We start from the raw sequence: 23,126 nt of genomic DNA, 5'->3' as shown, positions 1-23,126 counted from the left end.
GCCTTGGCTCCCGACAGCGGGGGACGACCAGAGGACTCATAGGAAGTGTTGATAGCCTCAACTATCCAACGACTGATAGTCTGCTTAGAAGCAGGAAAACCCCTCTTGGGGGGACCATAGCATACGAGCAATTGATCGGTCTTTCTCCACAGGGCAGCTCTGTGGACGTATGCGTCCAGCGCTCTAACTGGACACATACAATTTAGCTTCGCCTGGTTGGGCTCCCGAAAGGGAGGAGGACAGAAGGCCTGCAGTACGACAAGTTGTGGTGTAACAGAGGGAACCTTAGGAACATATCCCGCTCGAGGGTATATGAATGCTTTAGTCATGCCTGGTGCAAATTCAAGATAAGTAGGGGCCACGGAGAGGGCCTGAAGGTCTCCTACTCTCCGCAGAGAGGTGATAGCCAACAAAAAGGAGGTTTTAAGTGTGAGATGTCTGTCTGAGATATCTTGAATAGGTTCAAATGGGGGTCTGCACATTGCCTCTAACACCACAACCAAGTCCCACGGGGGAATACGGGACCGTACTGGAGGTTTCAGCCTCAGCGCACCACGGAGGAAACGTGTAACTAGGGGGTGTCTTCCCAAAGACTGGCCATCGAGAAGGGCGTGGTAGGCCGCAATAGCCACCACGTAAACCTTCAACGTGGAGTGGGTCAACCCTGCAGAGAGCCTAGCCTGTAGAAACTCCAGAACTGTACCAATCGGGCAGTTTGCTGGGTCTAACTGGCGGTCTCTGCACCATGAGGTGAAGAGTTTCCACCTCAGGGCGTACAGTTTCCTCGTTGAGGGAGCTCTGGATTGGAGAAGGGTCTCAACAACCTCGGTTGAGAGACCGGCTGCTAAAAGTTGTGCCCCCTCAGGGGCCACACCCACAGCTTCCACAACTCCGGGCGAGGGTGAATTATCGTACCCTGCACCTGCGAGAGAAGGTCTGTCCTGATCGGTATCTCCCACGGAGAGCCGTCGAGGAGCGAGACTAGATCTGAGAACCATACTCGGCCAGGCCAGAACGGGGCTACTAACAACAGACGGACCCCGTCCCGGCGCACTCTCGCCAGAACTCCCGGGAGCAGAGCAATAGGGGGAAATGCGTACAGACGAAGCCTCGGCCAGGTCTGTACCATAGCGTCCAGTCCCAGAGGAGCTGGATGAACTAGAGAGAACCAAAGGGGGCATTGAGACGTCTCTTGAGATGCAAATAGGTCTACTTGAGCCCTGCCAAATATTCTCCATATCTGCTTCACTACTTGTGGGTGAAGTTTCCATTACCCGGGCCTCGGCCCCTGCCTCGACAGTATGTCTGCTCCCACATTTTGTTTCCCAGGAATATATACTGCTCTTAATGAGAGGAGTTTGCTCTGGGACCACACCAGGATCTGGTGCGCCAGCTTGTACAAAGGGCGCGAACGCAGACCTCCCTGGTGGTTGATATAGGAGACCACGATGTGTTGTCGGTGCACACCAACACATGGTGACCCCTTAGGTCTGGGAGGAAGTGCTTCAGTGCACGAAAAACTGCTAGCATTTCTAGACAATTGATATGCCATGTTCGATGGCGATCGCTCCACAGACCACGGGCAGGGTGGCCACTCATGACTGCACCCCAACCAGTGAGGGATGCATCTGTCGCTAGCGTTACACGGCGACAAAGAGCTCCCAGCACTGGGCCCTGTTTCAAGAACCAAGGTTTCTTCCACACATCTAAGGCACGTAGGCAACGCCGCGTGACCTTGATAGTGCAAAGTAGATTGCCCCTCGGGGAAAATCCCTTGGTCTTGAGCCACCACTGCAGGGGCCTCAAGTACAGCAGGCCAAGAGGTATCACGTTGGACGCAGCTGCCATCAGACCTAACAATCTCTGAAATTGTTTGACAGTGAGTGACTGGCCTTCTTTGACTCTCTCGACTGAGATGCGGATCGACTCGATACGAGCAGGGGACAATCGTGCCTGCATCGTGGTCGAATCCCATACTACGCCTAGATAGGTGGTTCTCTGAACCGGAGAAAGCACACTCTTCTTGGCGTTCAGTCTCAAACCCAGCTCCCCCATATGTGCGAGGACGACATCTCGATGCCGAACCGCAGCCTGCTCTGACTGAGCTAAGATCAACCAATCGTCGATATAGTTGAGAATGCGGATGCCCTGCATGCGCAGGGGGACCAGAGCCGCGTCTACACATTTTGTGAACGTGCGGGGTGAGAGTGCAAGGCCGAAGGGAAGTACTCGATATTGGTAAGCTTCGCCCCCGAAAGCGAACCTCAGAAACTTCCTGTGATGTGGAAGGATGGATATGTGAACATATGCGTCTTTGAGATCTATTGTGACAAACCAGTCCTCGGACCTGATCTGCGCTACAACTTGCTTGATTGTGAGCATTCTGAATTTTAGTCTCATAACTGAACGATTTAAGACCCTCAAGTCTATAATCGGACGCAGCCCCCCATCCTTCTTCGGAACTATGAAATACCGGCTGTAAAATCCGGACTCCCTGTCTTGAGGAGTGACCACCTCGATGGCCTCCTTCTCTAATAGGGTTTTCACTTCCTGTTCCATAACCAGACCCTGCCTGAGGCCGACTATTGTCTGAACGACCCCGTTGAATACTGGCGGCACGGAGCCGAACTGAATGCGGTAGCCTTTTTCTACTGTGTGCAGGACCCATCGAGATACATTTGGCAGTAGTTTCCACGCTGCTAAATAATCTACTAAGGGAATCAGTCTCTCGAGACTGATCTCTGGTGTAAGAGGCCCCCCCAGGGGCGGCGAGCTTCTCAGCCCCGCTACAAGCACGGGCGGAAGATACTGAGAGCAATGCTCGCTGGGACCTGCTGCGCTCTGGAACACTGGCAGGGTTGGCAGACCGGCCCCCAGAGGGTGCTGAGGGGAGACGGGCACCGTGTACTGCGGTGTGAAACGCTCTACCCCAGCAGAGGCTGCCCTCTGAAACCCTGGGTTGTTGGCATCAGGGTTTCTTGGCCGAGGACTTCTTAGCTTCAATGACCGCCCTAAGATCTTGTTTGGGCTGGGAAGTCCTCGGCCGAGAGCTGTTTCTGGGCCTCGCAGTACGAGGAGCTAGGGAGCGGCTGGGGCATCTCCCGCCCAGATGCCCCAAGGGAGCGACGAGGGAGGAACTTATGGAACGCCGCCGCTTGCTTGCGGGCCTCCTGAAACCTGTCGACTCTTTCATATCGGACAGGGTCAACCATAAGTGCCTCTCCGCTGCGATGGACCGCCCAATCGCTTGAGCGGTCTCCTTGGTGGCGCGGAGGGAGAGATCAGCGGTCCTTCTTAGTTCTGAAATGTCATGGGACTTGATCTCCTCTCCCTCATCTAGCTCCTTGAGCCTGACCTGCTGCCGCATACCCTTTGCCCACCAAAGCCGATGTTGCTCTTAGTGGCTTTGAGGGCAACGCCGGGGCCTTTAGAGACGACGCCGCACCGGGGGACAGATAGCTCGCGAGCGTCTGTTCCACCCGGGGCATCGCTCTATAACCGCGCTCTCCCATCCCCACTACGTTCCCATAGTAGTCTGACGAGGGGATGTAGAGGCGGGCCGAGAATGGGCGTTTCCACGACCTGGAGATCTCTTCGTGCAGGTCGGGAAAGAATGGCAGGCCCCGGCTGGGAGGTGGCTGACTCGCGCGCAGGAAGCGTTCATCAAGCTTGCTTCTCTGCGGTTCAGCAGCTCCTCATACTGCGGCGAGTGGGGTGGCGAATCCCTGTCGAGCGACTCCACATCAACCTCCTCGGAGGAAGAGAGGCGGAGCGTCGACCCCTCTCCCTGAGTGGAAGGAACCGCTGAGCGTGCTTCCGACTCTAGGGATTGGGTGCCGGATCTGGCAGAAGTGGAAGGAGATAGGGACTGGCCCGTCTCCATTCCCTCCACCAGATCCACTTGCGAACCCCACGAGTGCAGCCGCTGTTCTGCCTCAGCAGAAGCGGGACCAGCACCGCGGGGAACGCTGGCGAAGGCCCCCTCCTCGAAGAGGGCCCTCCGGGAACGAAGCAGCCGTACCGACATACGCTCACAGTGCGGGCAGTCGGCCCCCTCGAGAGCCGACTCAGCGTGCTTCGAACCCAGGCAAACCACGCAAAGGCTGTGTGTATCCCCACCCGTTATATATATTGGGCAGGGAGGAACACACAGCCTATAACGCGATTTGGAATCGCCAGAATGTTTCACTTTCGCCTTGCTTTTGGGCATTGTCTAGGAGCTCTTAAACTGGACAGACAACAGTAAATAAGACTCACAGACAAACAGCTTGACATTCACACACAGAGCGCTTGCTGAGAGACGCGAAGCTGACGCCAGCTGCGTGGCACGTGCTTTTATAGCTTCCTGGTCGCTTACGTCACTCCGCCGGTGACGTCACGCTCTTCCATTGGTCTGATTTCACACGATATTCAGAGTCGCGCACGCTGGGCGCGTTCCCCAAAGCGCTTTTGACGCAGCTCGAGTTCCTGAAGAGGAACACTCAATATCAGTTCCCCATTACAATATGTTCATTTCATTCAAATTGTTGTTATAATCTACTTCACCTAAAACATTTCTACAGAATAATTGAAAAAAAGTGCCATAACAGCTCCACTTTATTGCATGATTTTATTTTAAAAAATTCCAAGAATAAGTGTTACATGTACAAATGATGTTACAAAAAAAGAGGCCACAAAACACATGAGTCATTGTTCAACTGATAAAAGCACTTTTGAATACTAGCGATAGCAGTATCATCATATTTGTATTAAGCTGCCCGAAAAAGAAAAATATCAATCATGACCACCAAAAATTCTATTTTTTCTCAACTTATGAATTTTTGCAGTCTTTAACATTATCAATGATATTGAAGTTTCTTTTATTACTGCAGAATTTGAGGCAACAGTATCAGTCAAATATGACTATGAGGGACCCTTCAAGATTTCACTATCAATTGGAAAGCTCCTTTAATTTACCAACTGAGTGAAAGAGAAGTTTGGTCGTGTTAGGTCTGGGATTGTGAGGCAACGTGATCGTCATCATCTGGTGGACAGTCAACAAAGTCAGTAAGCATGGAAGCCATTGCCTCATCCATCTAGAAAATAGATTGAGCAAGAAGAGAGAGGACGTTAGAGATAATGTGTTGGAGAGAAATGCTCTGAATAAGCTACAAAAAGTGTTTACATGCCATTACCAGAGTAAACCATACAAGTCAAGTACTTAACAAGTAAACACTGAAAACACTGAAGACATTACAAGACATAAAAGGCATACTCCATGTGCATTTTTGCATATCCATGGCTACCAAGGTAGTTTAAACTTTATATTAAGTTTATAAAACTAAAAATGAAAAAAGGGTATAGGTTTAGGCCTATTTGTGATCACCAGGTAAGTATACTGAACCAAATGTTATAAAGACAAGTAATTTCCTGACAATTAAAAGTGTGAATCATACTCAGACTTAATGCAGGTAGCAGTGTAACTATTGTGTTATTCTTTGGTATTACTCAATTCAAATGTGTTATTCTATGTTATTTACTCAATATGGTATTATCTTACATACGATATTATGCTATTAACTATGAAAGAAAGCAATATACTGATCAATATGCTGAGTTATTCCCAAATACTGTATGTCATGAAGAGGGTCCCCTGGTGGGTCTCTGCAAAAAGTAGATAGAGAGAAAAAAGTGGAGGTGCCTAGGAACCAGGGAGCCGCCCGTACTAGGTGAGGCGTGGCCCTGGTGGGTCTCTGCAAACAGTAGATAGAGAGAAAAAAGTGGAGGCGCCTAGGAACCAGGGAGCCGCCCGTACTAGGTGAGGCGTGGCCCTGGTGGGTCTCTGTAAAAAGTAGATAGAGAGAAAAAAGTGGAGGTGCCTAGGAACCAGGCAGCCGCCCGTAGGTGGGGCGTGGCCCTGGTGGGTCGCTGCAAAAAGTAGATAGAGAGAAAAAATTGGAGCGCCTAGGAACCAGGGAGCCACCCGTAGTAGGTGGGGGGTGGCCCTGGTGGGTCCCTGCGAGGGAAGGACAGAGAACAAAGAGAAAGTGTTATGTTTGTGTGCGTTTATGGGTTTATGAAAGAGTGTGTGTACGTGTGTTTGTATGTGTGAGAGATAGTGTGAGGGAGATAGTTTAGTATTAAGAAATTACACATTAGATACCAAATATATTTAAAACTTGCAAATCCTTTGATCTCAGTAATACTGCTGAGGTCATAATGACCCCAAACATTATGCGTGTAGTCATGTCATAACGGACATCAGAAACATTATTATTAAATAAAAAACGAATCTCTAAAAACATATTTTGTAATTAGGAAATTCGTGAAATATCAGGATAGTAATAATAATAAAAAATAAAAATAAGGATATATATTCACCATGTAAAGAGGGTCTTGGGTCTGTGTTATACCATAAGCATAACATAGGGGTTTGTGTAAATGAGACAGGGAGTGCTCTGGCATTGCATATAACCACCAGAATACTGAGACGACTGATGAATATGTTGATTAATGTAGACTATTATACATGGACGGTAGAAATGTTGGTAGAAATCATCCAGGATTAAGAAATAGAAGAGCAGATGTTGAGATCATTGCTTAATCGATTTGAATAATAAAAAAGAGAAAAATGGGTGAAGTTGTTGTAAATAAGAAAAAGAGAAGAAGGGGATGAAGGGGTAGACAAATTCTGTCAATACAAGAAAAAAAGATTGCTAATTGACTTTTATGGAACCATTAAACTTAAAATATTGTCAAAAGATGAACTGACCATTTTAATATTCAAGATAGGAGGGGTTTGCATAGAGTTAACCCCATCTTTCACTTACTCAATTTGGGCAGGAGGAATGACAGCCACAGGTCGCAAATTGTGGAGTTTTGAGGCAATTAGCACGGGAGAAAACAATTCGGACAAAAAGCAATTTGCGATGGAAAGAACCAAAAGATCTTGTGTTACCCTTCAAACTGTTAACTAGAAAAAACATTGTGATTCTTTTAAAATATTTGAAACAAAACTCTCAAAAAAGTGGGCAGAGAGAGCAAAGAAATTAGCTACTAAATGGCCGACAGGGGGAACATTTGATGTGGGTATGTGTAAAGAAATGGAGGTCTTGTTAAAGATTTACAAGATCAATGACAAATCAACTAAAAAAAAAAGAAAAACGAGAACAAGAATCAGGGGTATTGACCCTGTCCAAAGAAAATGGAATTAAATTATTAAAATTGGAGAGACAAGAAAGAGAGAGTAAAAACAATGAAATTGAAGAAGAAAGGCTGCCTCCATATGCTCCTTCCTGTGATCAAGCGGGAAAATAGATTTAAAGGGATAAATAGAATTTGAGGGATATGTACAAGATGCACCTGCAGATTTTCAAATAAATGAGCAGAACAGCAGAAGTGAGCTGAGGAGAATGGCAGACAGCAGGAGAGAGAGAGACACACACAGCCATGAGAGAGGGGCTGAAGCTTAAAGAGGAGGGGCTGAGAACATCAACACCAATGTCTCAAGCAAAACAAAGAGAGAGAGAGAACAACCCACAAGGTGGAGCTAAGGATTGAAAGAGGAGAGGCCAAGGACTACAGAGAGGAGGAGAAAACAGGTGAGCCACACACATATCGATGTCTTTCAGAGATGCTCAAAGAAATGGAGAATCGCCACAAACACCTAACCTCAGTTTATGAAGAATTGGGGAGCCATCAAGCAGAAGAGCTTGAGGATGCACCTGAAAGAACAGTGACACCTGCTGACTCAGTCCAAGAAGCACTAAATGAGATGGAGAAAAGGTGCAACAGAACAAGAGAGAATCTCAAACAAACTGTCCACATGACAAGAGAAGATTTCAAACAAGCTGTGGACTCAACAATAGCTGGATGAACTGATGGGCAAAAAAGAACCAATGAAACCATACACAATGCCAACATGATTATGTCCAGCGGAAGAAGTACAAGCAAGTAGCTGGGACACTGGTCATGCAAGACATAGAATATCCAGATGATTGGTTTAAAGCATACAGACGAAGAGGAAAAGAGGAGCACAGATCAACAGGGACATTAAGAAAGACTGAAACCCCAAAGTTTGAGTGCCCAATACTCATCAAGCAAGGTCACGCCCAATACATTCCCTGGGCAAGTCACTTTCCCGTCTTCAAGACATTCATGAAGGAGCTATGACAAGACATTCATGTTACGACTAACTCAGAGCCATAACAAACGATAGGAGACCATGCCACAAACAAACGGTACAAAACATATATTTATTGTGTATCCAACATAATTTAAACAACAAAATCCTAATATGGGGTGTGTGAATGTCAATATCAGTAGTGTAAGGCAAATGCATGGATGTATGATGTGTATGAGTGCAAGTGTTGAGTGTAACAAAAGACAAAAACCTAAATAAACTCAAATGTGCATCAGTGAAAAATGCTGGCATCCCGAGCGAGGCATGGACCTGAATAGGTCAACCGAGCAGCGTTCAAGCTTTGAGCCACCGGAACAGAGCAGGAAGCAAGACCCGAATCCAGCAGTGAATCTATTTAAACACCATTCTCAGGTGACAGCAATCAAGTCTGAAATAGAGGAGGAGCAAGAGAACAAGCAAAAACAGGCCAAGGGCCGTAACAATGAAGGAGCTGGAAAATGGATCAGAGCATTTGAAGAAGAAACAAAACAACTGGAGAGCCTCTGGCCCTGGGTGACATCAAAGCCCTGCTTGCTAAGTGTTTGGGGGCCTCCAAGATGAATGACATTCTCATGCAGATGGAGTTTCTTTTGACAAACATCTATGCAAAATCTGGACGACTCTTAGGCCGGTGACACACTGGCTGCGTGGCGTTTCTGCTGCATGCCAGAAGCGTGGCGGCTGCTTCGCGTTTTCTGTGTCTTTACACAACAGAAGCGTGCCTGCTGTAGGTGACATAGAGGGAGGCCGCCGAAAAACCAGGCTCTTGTCTTCATGACAACAATATAAACTTTTTTTTTACACACCTACTGATAAAGGACACCGTCAACAGTATTGACGGCAAAATAGACTATGTTTGATAGGTGCAATATTTGAACATCGATAATTATTTATTTATTTATTTTTTATCTGAATTCATGTCAACCTATAGACTTTCAAACATCAAAATATCAGGACTTATTATGTATTTGTGTACAAAATGACATATAAACATATTTTCCTATTATATTTAGCTTGAAGAGGAAAAATAGGCGTCGGTTCTATTTCTAGAATGCACGCGTTTTCCACGCGTCTCACGCAGGCAGTCTGCAAGCTCTAACCTGTTAACATAGGAGCCAAATTAAAAACAGTCACACCACGCAGCTGAGACGCTTGCGCCACACATCCAGTGTGTCGCCGGCCTTAGAGTCGAATACCCTATGCAAACTGATCCAGGATTCCTGAAGGGGGAGCCAATGGGGGAGACTGCCATGAGAGAGGGGCTGAAAGTGAAGCTGGAGGATGTGGTAGGCCTGAACTCAAAGTCACATAAAGAGTTCAGAGACCAAGTGGTTCATGCTGTAGAAAAGCACAGAAGACTAGAGCTAAAGATGAAGAACCAAGAAAAAGAGCTGCAAAGAAAACTGACAATTGAGGAAATTTGAGGGATTGTGGGATTGATGAAAGCAGGAGTGCTTGTTGAAACTACTAGCTGTAGTTACACCCCAATATTGCCAGTAGCTAAAGCATACAAATCAAAATGTCATTTGGTGCATGATTTGAGAGCAGTGAATGAGGTTGTGGAGGATTGGCCTGCTGATGTTCCAAATCTGCATACGTTGTTAACCAATGATCAGCTGCTAATTATTATACAGTAACTGATCTCTGCTCAGCTTTTTCAGCGTCCCATCAGCCAAGGAGAGCAGACTTTTTTTCACATTCACCTTCCAAGGTAAAAAACTCACTTGCATGAGAATGCCACAAGGTTTAAAAAAAATCACCACATGGATTTAATCAAGTTCTAAAAGAAGATCTAAGTGATTTCAGGCTGGACAGTACATTAATACAGTATGTAGATAATTTGTTGATCTGTTCAATGACTTTGCCACCAAGGCTCAATTAAAGAACTTACTTGGCTGAGAGGGACATAAGGCCTCTAAAGAAAAACTGCAATTTTGCTTTTTTGCTTAGCAGAGTACTTAGGACGCACAGTTTCACATGGGATGAAAGCTATATCACCCAGTCAATTAGAGGACATCATTAAAGCACCCCAACTACAAACAGTGGGATAAATTATTACTTTTTTGGGAATGACAGGTTTTAGTGCAGACTGGAATGACAATTATTCAATCAAAACAGTTCCACTTAGAGCACTAAGGAAACATATGGGTCATTAAAATATTAAAGCACCTTTAATAAGGACTACTGATGCACGTGCAGTGTTTCAGTGTTTCAGTAGCTGTGTCCATGATCTGATTATGGACTGTAACTTTATAAACCTTTTCTGGATTTGTGCCAGTTTCAGCATGAGGAATCTCTCCAGGCCTGGTTGTCTTCTTCCTCCTCCTTTTTGATGGTAAAGCAGACTCAACTTCCAGCTCTATCTGTTTGTCTTGCTCCAGCAAATTTTTATTTGCCCACAGAACAAATTTCCCTGCAGCTGCTTTGAGGCAAAGTCTCTTGACATGCTTTTCAGGCTTTCATGTGTTGCCATAACCATTCTGTTGGCAGAAAAAATATCCATCCGTTGTGTTTGGAGGTATTTGGACAGTGGTGATGTCTCAAATATCCTGATACCAAATCTGCATACGTTGTTAACCAATGATCAGCTGCTAATTATTATACAGTAACTGATCTCTGCTCAGCTTTTTCAGCGTCCCATCAGCCAAGGAGAGCAGACTTTTTTTCACATTCACCTTCCAAGGTAAAAAACTCACTTGCATGAGAATGCCACAAGGTTTAAAAAAAATCACCACATGGATTTAATCAAGTTCTAAAAGAAGATCTAAGTGATTTCAGGCTGGACAGTACATTAATACAGTATGTAGATAATTTGTTGATCTGTTCAATGACTTTGCCACCAAGGCTCAATTAAAGAACTTACTTGGCTGAGAGGGACATAAGGCCTCTAAAGAAAAACTGCAATTTTGCTTTTTTGCTTAGCAGAGTACTTAGGACGCACAGTTTCACATGGGATGAAAGCTATATCACCCAGTCAATTAGAGGACATCATTAAAGCACCCCAACTACAAACAGTGGGATAAATTATTACTTTTTTGGGAATGACAGGTTTTAGTGCAGACTGGAATGACAATTATTCAATCAAAACAGTTCCACTTAGAGCACTAAGGAAACATATGGGTCATTAAAATATTAAAGCACCTTTAATAAGGACTACTGATGCACGTGCAGTGTTTCAGTGTTTCAGTAGCTGTGTCCATGATCTGATTATGGACTGTAACTTTATAAACCTTTTCTGGATTTGTGCCAGTTTCAGCATGAGGAATCTCTCCAGGCCTGGTTGTCTTCTTCCTCCTCCTTTTTGATGGTAAAGCAGACTCAACTTCCAGCTCTATCTGTTTGTCTTGCTCCAGCAAATTTTTATTTGCCCACAGAACAAATTTCCCTGCAGCTGCTTTGAGGCAAAGTCTCTTGACATGCTTTTCAGGCTTTCATGTGTTGCCATAACCATTCTGTTGGCAGAAAAAATATCCATCCGTTGTGTTTGGAGGTATTTGGACAGTGGTGATGTCTCAAATATCCTGAGGAAGGTCTGTGCGGTCAGTATAATCTCATACTTAAGCAGAGCCTTAACAAATCCTTGTGCTTAAATGCGAGCAGTTGTTTTAATTGTCATGTCCTCTTGTATAGCCGTCAGTGCAAGGATTACATCAACATAGAGACAATTATCTAGATTTGCAAATGATCCAAACACTTTCCTGAGTGCATTATCTTTGGCCCACCGCCTTGTCTCGCCAATTGGTGAGAGTCGCCTCTGGTGCTTGCCCTGGCAACAGTTAACGTGACTTATAAAGACCACTGATCTACAGTAACCGTGACTTATAAAGACCACTGATCTACAATAAAATAAAAGATTAATTAAGACAAAGAACATTGTGTAGTGATTAATTTTTTTTTTCTTAACATAATCAAAGAACTTTAAAAATCCATGAAGTAGACTGGCTTATATATTTAAATGCAGAGCTCAATGCTAGGTATCTGGTAGTCTACAGTATGAAGAATTTTTGGGTATAATATTTCACAGATCACTGTATTTGGCTATACTCACTTACATAAATGAACCAGTGTCCTGCACCCACTAGTAAAACAATATAATCAATTATATCTGATTTTTGGTTTGACTGTGGATAAATTCTTGTTAAAACTACAAAGTAATGCAGTCAAGAGCAGTGAGTGATTTACTTTCATTTTCATACATTAAAGACACTGACAGCAGAGCTAGTAAATTAGGCGCGGTCACTTTAAGAGACAATGAATGTTCCAATGATACACATTTGATTTCTTTATCAACTCTTTACTTTCACTTAATATATACAACAGAATTTTTCTGACACACTTTCCAAGATGGGTATTTTGATATATTTAGTATGTATTTGTCGGTACAAAAGGAAGAAGACTTTCAGAAGTGTCTCTGCATGCACCCTGAACACCAGAACACAGCGGTGCTGAATTGGGCTCTTTCGCATCTTTTTCTGTTTGTTTAAACTGCGATTTGAATTTATTCATTCAGGTGCAGGAGGAACTGAACGTCCTGAAGCAGAGCTCAGATCGGTGTTGCTGTCCGTGAGACGCGGCTCTCTCATGCCACTGAACACAGCGCGCGAGTAACCAGCTTACGTTACTCAGTTCAGCTTTCCCGCGTCTTGTGTCTGAATGCTTTAAACTCTATTAGATGTCTAAATTGACAGAATTTGAAAACATGTTGAAATTATAAGCTTTAGGGCTGCGCCGATCACGATCGGCCGATCGTTAATGCGCGTCTCGTCAGTAAAGCCGGTTCTCTTAATCAGCGGTAAATTCCATCAGGTGCGTGATTTCACATAGAGTTCTTGCCGTATTCTCTCTCTCTTAACTTCTCGGACCCTCCTTTACACTTAGAGATTGTATTCTTTAACATACTGAATTCGTTGCACAATGGATATCATCACATCGATCGCTGCAGTTGTAAAGCGGTCGCTTTTCAAGGCTAGAACTTGATTCTGATTGGCCAATGCTCATAGAACACGTCACGTGTGCTCATCACAGGTTTAGACCTGTCACTCTTGCAGCTGGCATCAGCTTCATGCAGCTTTATGAGAGAGACACATTAGCCCGGAATTGGACTATACAACAATATACTTACAAATATATTTACGATTAATTATGATTTAAAAAAAAACTAAATACATAACGCACCGTCCCAATCAGGCCACTGCCCACCGGGAATCTCCCGGTAGTCCCAATGGCCAGTACATGCCTGCAGCTGCCACAGTGTTGAAAATATCCTCTAGCAATTAAAAAATGTGCGTGCGGCGTGAGGAATCGTCCAAGTCAGATGAGGTCATCGTCGTCAGGTGAAAGGTCATCATGTTGGTCATTTTATTTATGGCTACATTATTATTAATAAATTGTACTAATTTTATGATTGGGCGTGGGCAGGCATTCACAAAAGGGAATGTTATTACAAAAAGAAAAATCGAGGAAATTTTGCTTTGACAAAAGGGCTCTTAAGGGGCAAAGGAGCAGGTACTCAAGTGAACCGGTTCTTTCGGACAGTTTGATCAAATAAACCAGTTGAAAAAAAAAACGGTTCACCGGTTCTTTTGCGCTCGATGTATTGTCATTGGCGATGACTGCCCTTCATTCAAGTCTTCGGTTTACCCTCGCTTATAACATTAGCACAGAATCAGTTCAGAATCGATCATAAAAAGAATCAGTTGCACTGTGTGTGTTACATACCTGGACTCTTTTAGTGTGTTTTTGCCCCTGTGACCCAGTTTCTGTCTTCCGTATTTGGTTTGATTAGTTCCCAGGTGTCTCTATTCTATTCCCCATGTGTTCCATGTCCCTGTTAATTTAGTCATGCCATCCACCTGTGTTTTCCCAATTATCCTTTGTACATAAGCCTTGTCCTCTCAGTTCTGTTTGGTCGGGTCTACTCACTTGCTACTTACATGTGTCTTCCTCTGTGGTCCATGTTTGGATAATTCCTATGTTGGATAATAAAACCTTATTTTGTTTATCCTCGGCTCCGTGTTCCTTCCAGCAGCGTAAACCGTAACAGTGTGTCAGTCTGGTTCACGCTGAATCACACATGCACAGTATCATCAGCTCCTCAGTTTTCGAATAGGACGCAACCGACAGAAACGGTTCTCGGTTCAGTGTACGAATAAATGTCAAAATAATTATTATTTACTATTGTTCTGCGTAGTTTGAAGAGACATGTTTATTAATCTTTAATCAGGAAGAGGGTGGGGGGTCAAGGCATTTTTTGGCAGGGTCTTGAGACCCCCCAAGACCCCCCCTGGTGCCGCCGGTGCTCCACTTATGTACAGTATAACGTTAATCCATTACGGTTTATTTGTAATTAAGTAAACTTACGTTTCACCAGATTGGCCCATTATCCTCGTTTCAACCGCGCTCACAATGGCATCAGTTGTCTGGTTCAGAGTTCAGACACTTGTGGCGGGCGGTGCTGCTGTGCTGTGACATTAATGTTCGGTTTGCTAGTTCAGATCACACACACTGTCGCTGAATCAGACACGGGCGAAAGAAGTGTTCTCGATTCAGTGTACTGCTGATCCGAAAACTGAAGCAACCGGTTCTTGACTCGAGAACGAGAATCAGCAAACCGGCACACGCTGCAGTTCATCATCTTCTCTACTCGTTTTCATGTTCTATTTAATACAAACTCGATTTGTGAATGTGTCATCGTTAACTATACATACAGTACAGGTATCTCATAAATCATGCCTTATTCCTATTAAACATAGAGTCTTTAGAGTCTTAATTATTGCCCAACTTCCCTGAAAACCCCTTCGGCCTATAATCTAACATCTACAATTTAACAAAATATACTGTTTAGATTCATCTTTAAAAAAAAGCAAAATAAAATATAGTTATTTTATCACACTTTCTGATGTTTAACAAAATACTTCGATATGCATTTTGTCCTCTTGAAAAAATTACATGCATGCGCAGTATCATCAGTTCATCGGTTCTCAAATCGGACGCGTCCGAAAGAAACCTCTCCGGTTACTATCGTAACCTTGGTTCCCTGAGAGCTGGGAACGAGACATTAAGGGCCCTATTTAAACGATCTGAAACGCAAGTGTCAAAGCGCGAAGCGCAAGTAACTTTGTGGGCGGGTCTCGGCGCTGTTGCTATTTTCCCGGCGGGATAAATGGCTCTTGCGCCCGGCGCAAATCTAAAATGGGTTGGTCTGAAGCAGCTTCATTATTCATAGGTGTGGTTTGGGCGTAACGTGAAATAAACCAATCGGAGCGTCATCCAACATTCCCTTTAAAAGCAGGTGCGCAAGTTCCATTATGGATTGCTATTATTATGGCGTATTTACCAGGCGCACGCCAGGAGCGGTTCACAGCCGAGGAGACTGATGTTCTTGTAAGAGCAGTGAAAAACAGAGAAGTTGTGTTGTATGGGGATGGGAGAAACCCACCCAAAATAGCGTCGGTTAAACAGGCGTGGGAGGAAATAGCCACAATTGTTTCACAATTGATTTTTTTTTTCCTGGTTCTTGACGGACAAACAAATTTGTCAGATGTCCTTATAAGGACATATATATATATGTATATATATATATATATATATATATATATATATATATATATATATATATATATATATATATACATATATATATGTATATATATATATATATACATATATGTCTTGCCACTATCGGGCAAACAGGTCTGATCCTTAATTACTACAATTAGCCTGAATAATTTGTAAGCAAGATTTCACAATGATTTCCGTCATCTCATATGTTAATATTTTTTTAGTATAACAATTTATGATTTGCAAAAATAACTGTTGCATCTATGTAGATTACATGAGCAAAGTGTATGCGCGTTGTGCACGCTATACATTATGGTCAAGCTTGCGCCCTTAAAATAGCATAATGAACAACGCGCAACGCGCCACTGACTTTAGACTAGGTTTTTTCTGGTCAGTGGCGCAATTGTTTAATGGAACAGCAAAATAGCACCAGGGATTGTTTGCGCCGGAACACGCCTCCTTTTTTGCGCTGAACCGCCCAGGGAGCGCAAGTTCATTCACTAGTTTAGCGACGTGCTTCTGTGGAGGGAAAAGCGCGCTTTGCGCGGGTGCAAAATAGGAATGACACATGCGTCGGTGTACAAAGTCAATTGCGCTGGGTGCAAGATAGGGCCCTAAGTCAGCTAAGATGCATATGGGAACTCCTCCCTTCTCCGCTTTTGCTGAAATCTTATTGGCTAACGCCAGCCGAGGACAGCTGGCCAATTGACGTGAAGCATGCAAATACTGACAGGTCAGCAGGCAGTATAAAATGCATGGGCGCGAAAATTACGTCAGAATCACGACTGAACGCTAGCACAGCTGATCAAACAGCGACCACGGCGGCTAACGTAATGTCTCGTTCCCGCCTCTCAGGGAACCGAGGTTACGATAGTAACCGGAGACGTTCCCTCTCGAGGTGGTAACTCAACATTACATCAGCTAAGACGTATATGGGAACTGTATAAAATCCTGCCTTGAGAGCAGTGATGATAAGCCCTGAACAGAGTCAATCTCCCCCACACATAAGCAAGACAGTTCTACCCAATGGCCGTGTCGCTAAGAGTGCTCAAATCTGATAGGCGGAACTAGACCAATGAGACATCTGCTCCGGCCCTAACGAAATTTTCATATCTTAAGCAATAAATCGAAGGCTGCACTAACCAGGGTAGACACAAAACTAGAGCCCTCAAAACTAGAGTTAGATCCCACGGTGGCAGGGAGGGTGGCCGTGAAGGACACAATCTCCTTGCTCCCCTGAGAAAACTGATTACCAGAGCGTGCTTACCGATCGTGAAAAAACGAAAAGCGACAATAGTGGTCACATACAACTTCAGCGTGGATGGCAAACTCTCACTATCCATACTGCACTGTAGAAAGTGCAAAACATCCGACATGGAACAGGTCCCCGGGTCAATATAAATGTCCTCGCACCATTTTGTTAAAGCTCCCCACTTCCGTAAGCGTGCTCAGCACCCGTGAGTGCAGAGCGTACCACTCATTAGGGTCCCCGCAGCGGCCACACATGAAGGTTCCATAGCTCGGGGCTGGGGTGACATATCGTGCCGTTCGCCTGAGACAGCAGGTCCTTCCTGAGGGGGATTCGCCATGGGGGAACCATCACTAACACAATCAGGTCCGCAAACCAGGACTGATTTGGCCAGTTTGGGGCCACGAGTATAACTGACGCTCTCTCCTCCCTGAATTTGCACAACACCATAGGCAGAATCTTCACCGGAGGGAACGCGTAAAGCCTGGCTTCTGGCCAACGTGATGTCAGAGCATCTCCCAGCAGCGGGGAGTGAGATAGCGAGAAGAATGTCTTACAGTGCGTGTTCTCTCTCGTGGCAAACAAATCCTTCCTCACAAATCATTTGATCTGATCCTGGGTGAAGCCTCCATCTCCTTGAGGAATCCCATTCCTCGAAAGCATGCTCACTCCACGGTTCAGAATACCGGGGATGTGCGACGCTCTTATGGAGATTAAGTGTCGGTCCGTCCACAACAGGAGACTCGCTGCCTGTTTGAATAGAGCTCAGGAGCGCATGCCACACTGGCAATTTATGTACGAGACCACAGACGTGTTGTCGGTTTGAATCAGTACATGTTGCCGCTCCAATTTCAGAGTGCTGACGCAACTGTGAATGACCATAATGAGCTTGTTGACCGAGGACCACGCCCTCGGCGGAACTCGAGTTACAGCCAAACCGTAGAGGCCGCATATTCAGCAGACCGAGTTGGCACACTGAAGAAGCCGCCGCCATCAGTCCCAGAAGCCTATGAAATTCCCTCAGTGAAAACGACCTGCCCGGTCTGAAACAGCGCAGAGTCGATGAAATTGCTCTAGAGAGAGATGGGCTCGCATCGCCATCGAGTCCAAACATATTCCCAGATATGTTACAGTCCGACTCGGTAAAAACATGCTCTTCTGCATATTCACTCTTCTGCGTTTGAATTGGAGAGAATATCCGCCGTGAATTATTCCCAGTATCCACGGTGAAATGCCCGGGATAGCCCTCCTACCATCCATGAAATGACAGTTAGCTCTACACCCACTGATGGCTTGTTTTGACCAGAGCCCCACCCCTGCGAGGCTAGAAGCACTGGCGGGCAACGTTCGCGTTGGCTATTTAATGGTGTGTCACTCTTGCGCCCTCGAGAGGCCATTATAATCATGGGTTGTGGCTCTGCGCTGTTTGAGACAGGGCGAGTGACACAGTGTTGGGTCCAAGAATTTGGATACATGCTTCTATTGTGAATTTTTTACTCACACAAACAGCATTTAAACAAACATAGCAATCGTCACCCGTAGTAACATGGGGGACATGATGCATCTGAACAGGGAGAGTGCCATGTTCAGATGCGAAGGCGCGAGAGTGCCAACATGGTGTCATGTTTTTGTGGTGTTGGCACTCTCGCGCCTTCGCGAGGCCTTTATAATCATTGGTTGTGGGCGACACAGTGTTGAGTGTAAGAGAAAGAAAAAGCTCTTTGTTAATTGTATACATGCTTCTATTGTGGAACTCACACAAACAGCATTTAAACACATAGCAATCGCCGCCCGAAGGAACATGGGGGACATGATGCATTTGAACATGGTGCTTGGGGGGCAGGGCCTCCTGCACGCTCACTCTTCCACTTTATCGGTCCGTCAGGGAGACGGCTCGGTGGCCAGGGATGGCGCGCTGGCTCTATCGGGGTCTCTTACCACTGCTGGTTTCGGCCGAAACGAGGGTCCGGTTCGGAGCGGGGTGCAACGGCGGGCTGTTTTAGCTGGTCTTAGAGCCTGATGAGGTGCAGTAGAGTGGAACCTCGGAGATGATGACTGGAGTGATCGACGGGGCATCACGTGGCTCATAGCCTTGGCGCGCTTCCTGCTTCTCTGAGAAACCCTCCAAAACCGACTCAATGGCATCACCAAAGAGGCCAGAGGGAGCAACTGGAACATTTAGGAGCGTCCTACACTCCGCTTCTTCCAGGTCAACTAGGGTAAGCCATAGGTGCCTGTAAGGATGCGGTGAGCCCCATAAAACGGCTAAGCAAAGCGCTTAGTAGCCATCAGCGCGAGAACAGTTGCCCCGCGCAGATCCCTGATGACGTCAGCGCTACTGTGCCACCGTCTGCCTGAAACACCTGGTGTATTGCTCTGGTTTTCATGAAGAGCAGAACAGGCACAGGTGTGTGGTAACAGTCTCCACGACGGGGGTTTCTGCCCCGTCCACGTGCGTGAACATGGCCTGTGTGGCAGAGTGGGTGCATGTCGATTGGGGTGGGCCCACAAGGGGCTCGCTGGCAGCAGTGGGCCTCATTCCCGCTGTTGTCCGAGCCACTCTGGCTCTGAGGGCGCACACTGGCAGCTCGGTACAATGGGCGCACGTGTGGTCCGTGTGAGACTTCCAGGCAGGTCACACGGAACTGGTGAAGGTCCGAGTCTCGGATGTGGAGAAGAAAAACAGGGTGAGTAGTCCTCTATTGCAACCTCCACGATGACTTAGATAAGACTAGGGTGAAGAAAGAGATTCTGACGTAATTTTTGTGCCAATAAATTTTATACTGGCCGCTGACTTGTCAGTATTTGCATGCTTCGTGTCAATTGGCCAGCTGTCTCCAGCTGGCGTTAGCCAATAAGATTTCAGCGAAAGTGGAGAAGGGAGGAGTTCCCATATATGTCTTAGCTGACGTAATGTTGAGATACCGCCTCGAGAGGGAACTGTTTTCGGTTCAGTGTACGGGTGATCCGAAAACCGATGCAACCGGTTATTGACTCGAGAACGAAAACTGCTTCAGCAGTGGGCATGCACGTTCGTCATCTGGGTCTGCTTGGTGTTCATACAGCATTATGTGTACGGTCAGGCTCTTTTACAGCCATTCTCATGTGGGTGATGATATTGATAACGTTGTCACTGTAGTCTGGAATATGAAAACAACACGATGTACCCAACCATGATGCTCATATTTATCTTTTCCCTTGTGCACAGACTACTTCGATGCTGTTTTTTTTTTTGTCTTAACCTTGCTCTTCCCGCTGATAAGGACGCTTGATGTTTAGGCTGGATTCTTGGCCTTGTTGACGTGTGTTTCTCCAGATCCTTACTCCCTCAGCTCCTCTTCCTCAGATGCAGGTGGGACCTTTCTGCAGTGGCTAGCCTGGATCCACGTTGGTCTCTCTGCTCCCTTCACAGCCGTGTGAGTGGTCAGAAGCAGATCTCGTACCACCACGAAATCCCCTGGTTTCAGGTTGTGCAATGGAATTTCAGCAACCTGCTCCTGAGCAGCTTTCACCTGAACACAAACATTAGACAACAGAGAAGACATTTCCTTGCACTAACTCAACGTGTCATGCTCACACACCTGTAGATGGTAGCTGTTGTTTTACCCCCTTCAATACTCACAAATGGTGGGTTGCCAAAGAATTTCAAAAGGGCTCAGGTTTACTCTGGATCGATTTCTCATTCTCATGTACATGAGAATGATTGGGAGCACCTTTAACCCATGTGAGTCCAGTTTTCTCACAACACTAGATTTTTATTGCCCCTACACAAAATGTGTTTCATTGTCTGAACTGCTTTTTCGTGGCAGTCAGCAGAGCCCTTACTACTGCTGCTGCATCCTGTTTGGACATTGGGCAGACCACTACCCATTTGGACCACATGTCCACAAATACCAAACCATTTTCCTTCCCTTCACATGGGAACAGTTCAATGAAATCCATCTGTAAATATTCAAAGGGCCTGCTGGAATACGTGAGACATTTTTATGCCTCTTGCGACATTATGTGTATTACAAATGACACATCTTTTTCAAAAAATTTCTGCATAAATTTTGAACCCCTTTGTAAACCACAATTCTTTTATACACATAATCATTCCCCCTTTCGATGCGTGGTCTTTTCCATGCATTGATTTAGCATAGCGAGGAAAGAAGTGTTTAGGTAAACAAGGCTTTCCATCTCAACTCATCCATACTCAATTCACCACTTCACAGCCACACTGCTTCCATTTCTCTCTCTCCTGTCCTGTCGCAAATGTCTGCATGCCCTGTAAAGATGAAGAAATGTCAGGGTTATCTTCAGATAACAAAGTACACTCTGATGATTTTGTCTGCTGAGATGCCGCAGCCTTCGACGCTGCGTCTGCTCTGGCGTTTCCTGTAGATACATAATCTTTGTTATTAGTATGCGCTGCGCATTTACAAATCGCTATCTTTTCTGGCAGCAAAATAGCGTCTAGCAAATCTGCCACGAGGGGTGCATTTAATATTGGTCGCCCATCTGACTTTAAAAAACGTTCTGTTTCCACAGCGCCCCAAAATCATGAGTAACCCCGAATGCATATCGTGAATCTGTGTAAATCGTTACGCATTTACCCATCATTAGTTTGCATGTTTCTGTTAATGCCACTAGCTCAGCTGCTTGTGCTGAATAATTTGATGGCAATGAGCCAGAGGCCACAATGTCAAATTCAGTTGTTATTGCATAACCAACCTTATTCAGGCCTGGTTGTGAATCTTTAAAAGTTGAGCCATCCACAAAGAGGACATTTTCACAATTTTCAAGTGGCACATCAGGCAGGTCTGGACGAGGCGTACACATTTGTTCAAGTGCTGTTAAAACAACAATGATGCTCTTCCCTATCCTTTTCTGTTGGAAGGAGAGTAGCAGCATTCAAGGTTGTCCATCGCTTAACAGTGATATTAAGCACATCAAGCAGAATAGTATGATATCTTAAACATTGAGCTGTTGATAGTGTGATGTTTTCTATTCCTGCAAAATCATGGACACTGCGTGAGACACCATCAATGTCAGATCAGAGTGAGCTATGAATTCTCTAGAGGCCATCACGGCCTTCTCAGCAGCTGCCAACGCTCTCAGACAGTGTGGCAGGCTGCTGTAACTGGGTCCAGTTTGCTGTAAAAATGTGCCACAGGTCTCAGTTTGTCTCCATGATGCAGCAACAATACAGAAATCATAAATGAATCTTTCTCATCAACCATCTGAATAAAGAGTTTATTTGGGGCCTGCAAGCCCAGAGTTGGCGCAACAGACAGCTGAACTTTCATGTTCAGAAATGCCTCTTCCACTTTCTCTGTCCACTCAATCCTGTCATATAAATTGTTAATTTCTTAACACTCAACGTTCCCTCTTTTGGAAAACCATGGTATTTAATTAATTTCCCCATATCTTGCATGCATTGTTGACCATACACCTTTTTCATTTGCCTAAACACCGGTGTATCATATTCAGCGAGCTTGCTCTGAGACTTTCCCATATCTGCTGGTTTCCTTCTCTGTGGAGACCTTTTCCTTTCCGGCGCGCCTATAATCTGTCAGACGTCTCCAACAGATCAGACTTTCCTTTGCCCAAGTCGGGAGAGCCAATACTCGCACAGTTTCACTTCCCCTCTTAGAAATATGTTAACCACTCAATCGTGATCTCAGCTTATCGCTTCGAAATATCTGGATCGCTTTGATCTCAACTTCTAACTCAATTTACGATCACGCCAGTTGCAGCAGTTTCAATTCCCCTTAGAAATGTATTAACTGTGCCGCAGTATCCTCACAATCCGAATCCCCTGGATTGTGTTTCCCACAGAGAAGGACCCACCGCCATGGTTCGTCCCTTTTCTAATTTATTTTCCAATCCTTATTTCTAAAAACCCAAAATTTTTGAATACCATGAACTGTCTCTTACCCGAGAGCTCTGTTGCCACTCCGGTTCTTTTCTGATTCCAGTGTTGTCTCCTCCGGGCCTCGGCGGTCGGTCCCTTTCTCCCCCAAATCTAATCGGGGTTAGGGCTGAACTTCTTTTGTTCAGAATGATTAGTCACCGTCCGCTCACAAGTCCAGAAGACACATCCAAGGAATCCCACTTCTGACACCAAATTGTCGTGGCAAAATTTAAATCAACTCTCGTAAGCATAAGAGACAG

The 23,126-nt window shown here is 45.4% G+C and overlaps 1 protein-coding gene across 1 annotated transcript in view; it reads left to right on the top strand.

Moving 5' to 3' along the window:
* Positions 1 to 23,126, top strand: part of LOC128017081 (polyunsaturated fatty acid 5-lipoxygenase) — a 129,143-nt gene that overhangs the window by 65,173 nt on the left and 40,844 nt on the right. The gene's annotated exons all lie outside the window — the stretch shown is intronic.

This window comes from Carassius gibelio, chromosome A7 (genome assembly GCF_023724105.1).
Source record: "Carassius gibelio isolate Cgi1373 ecotype wild population from Czech Republic chromosome A7, carGib1.2-hapl.c, whole genome shotgun sequence".
NCBI classification, from domain to species: domain Eukaryota; kingdom Metazoa; phylum Chordata; class Actinopteri; order Cypriniformes; family Cyprinidae; genus Carassius; species Carassius gibelio.
The sequence above is the reverse complement of the archived record's forward strand: the minus strand, read 5'-3'. Positions and strand labels throughout refer to the sequence as shown.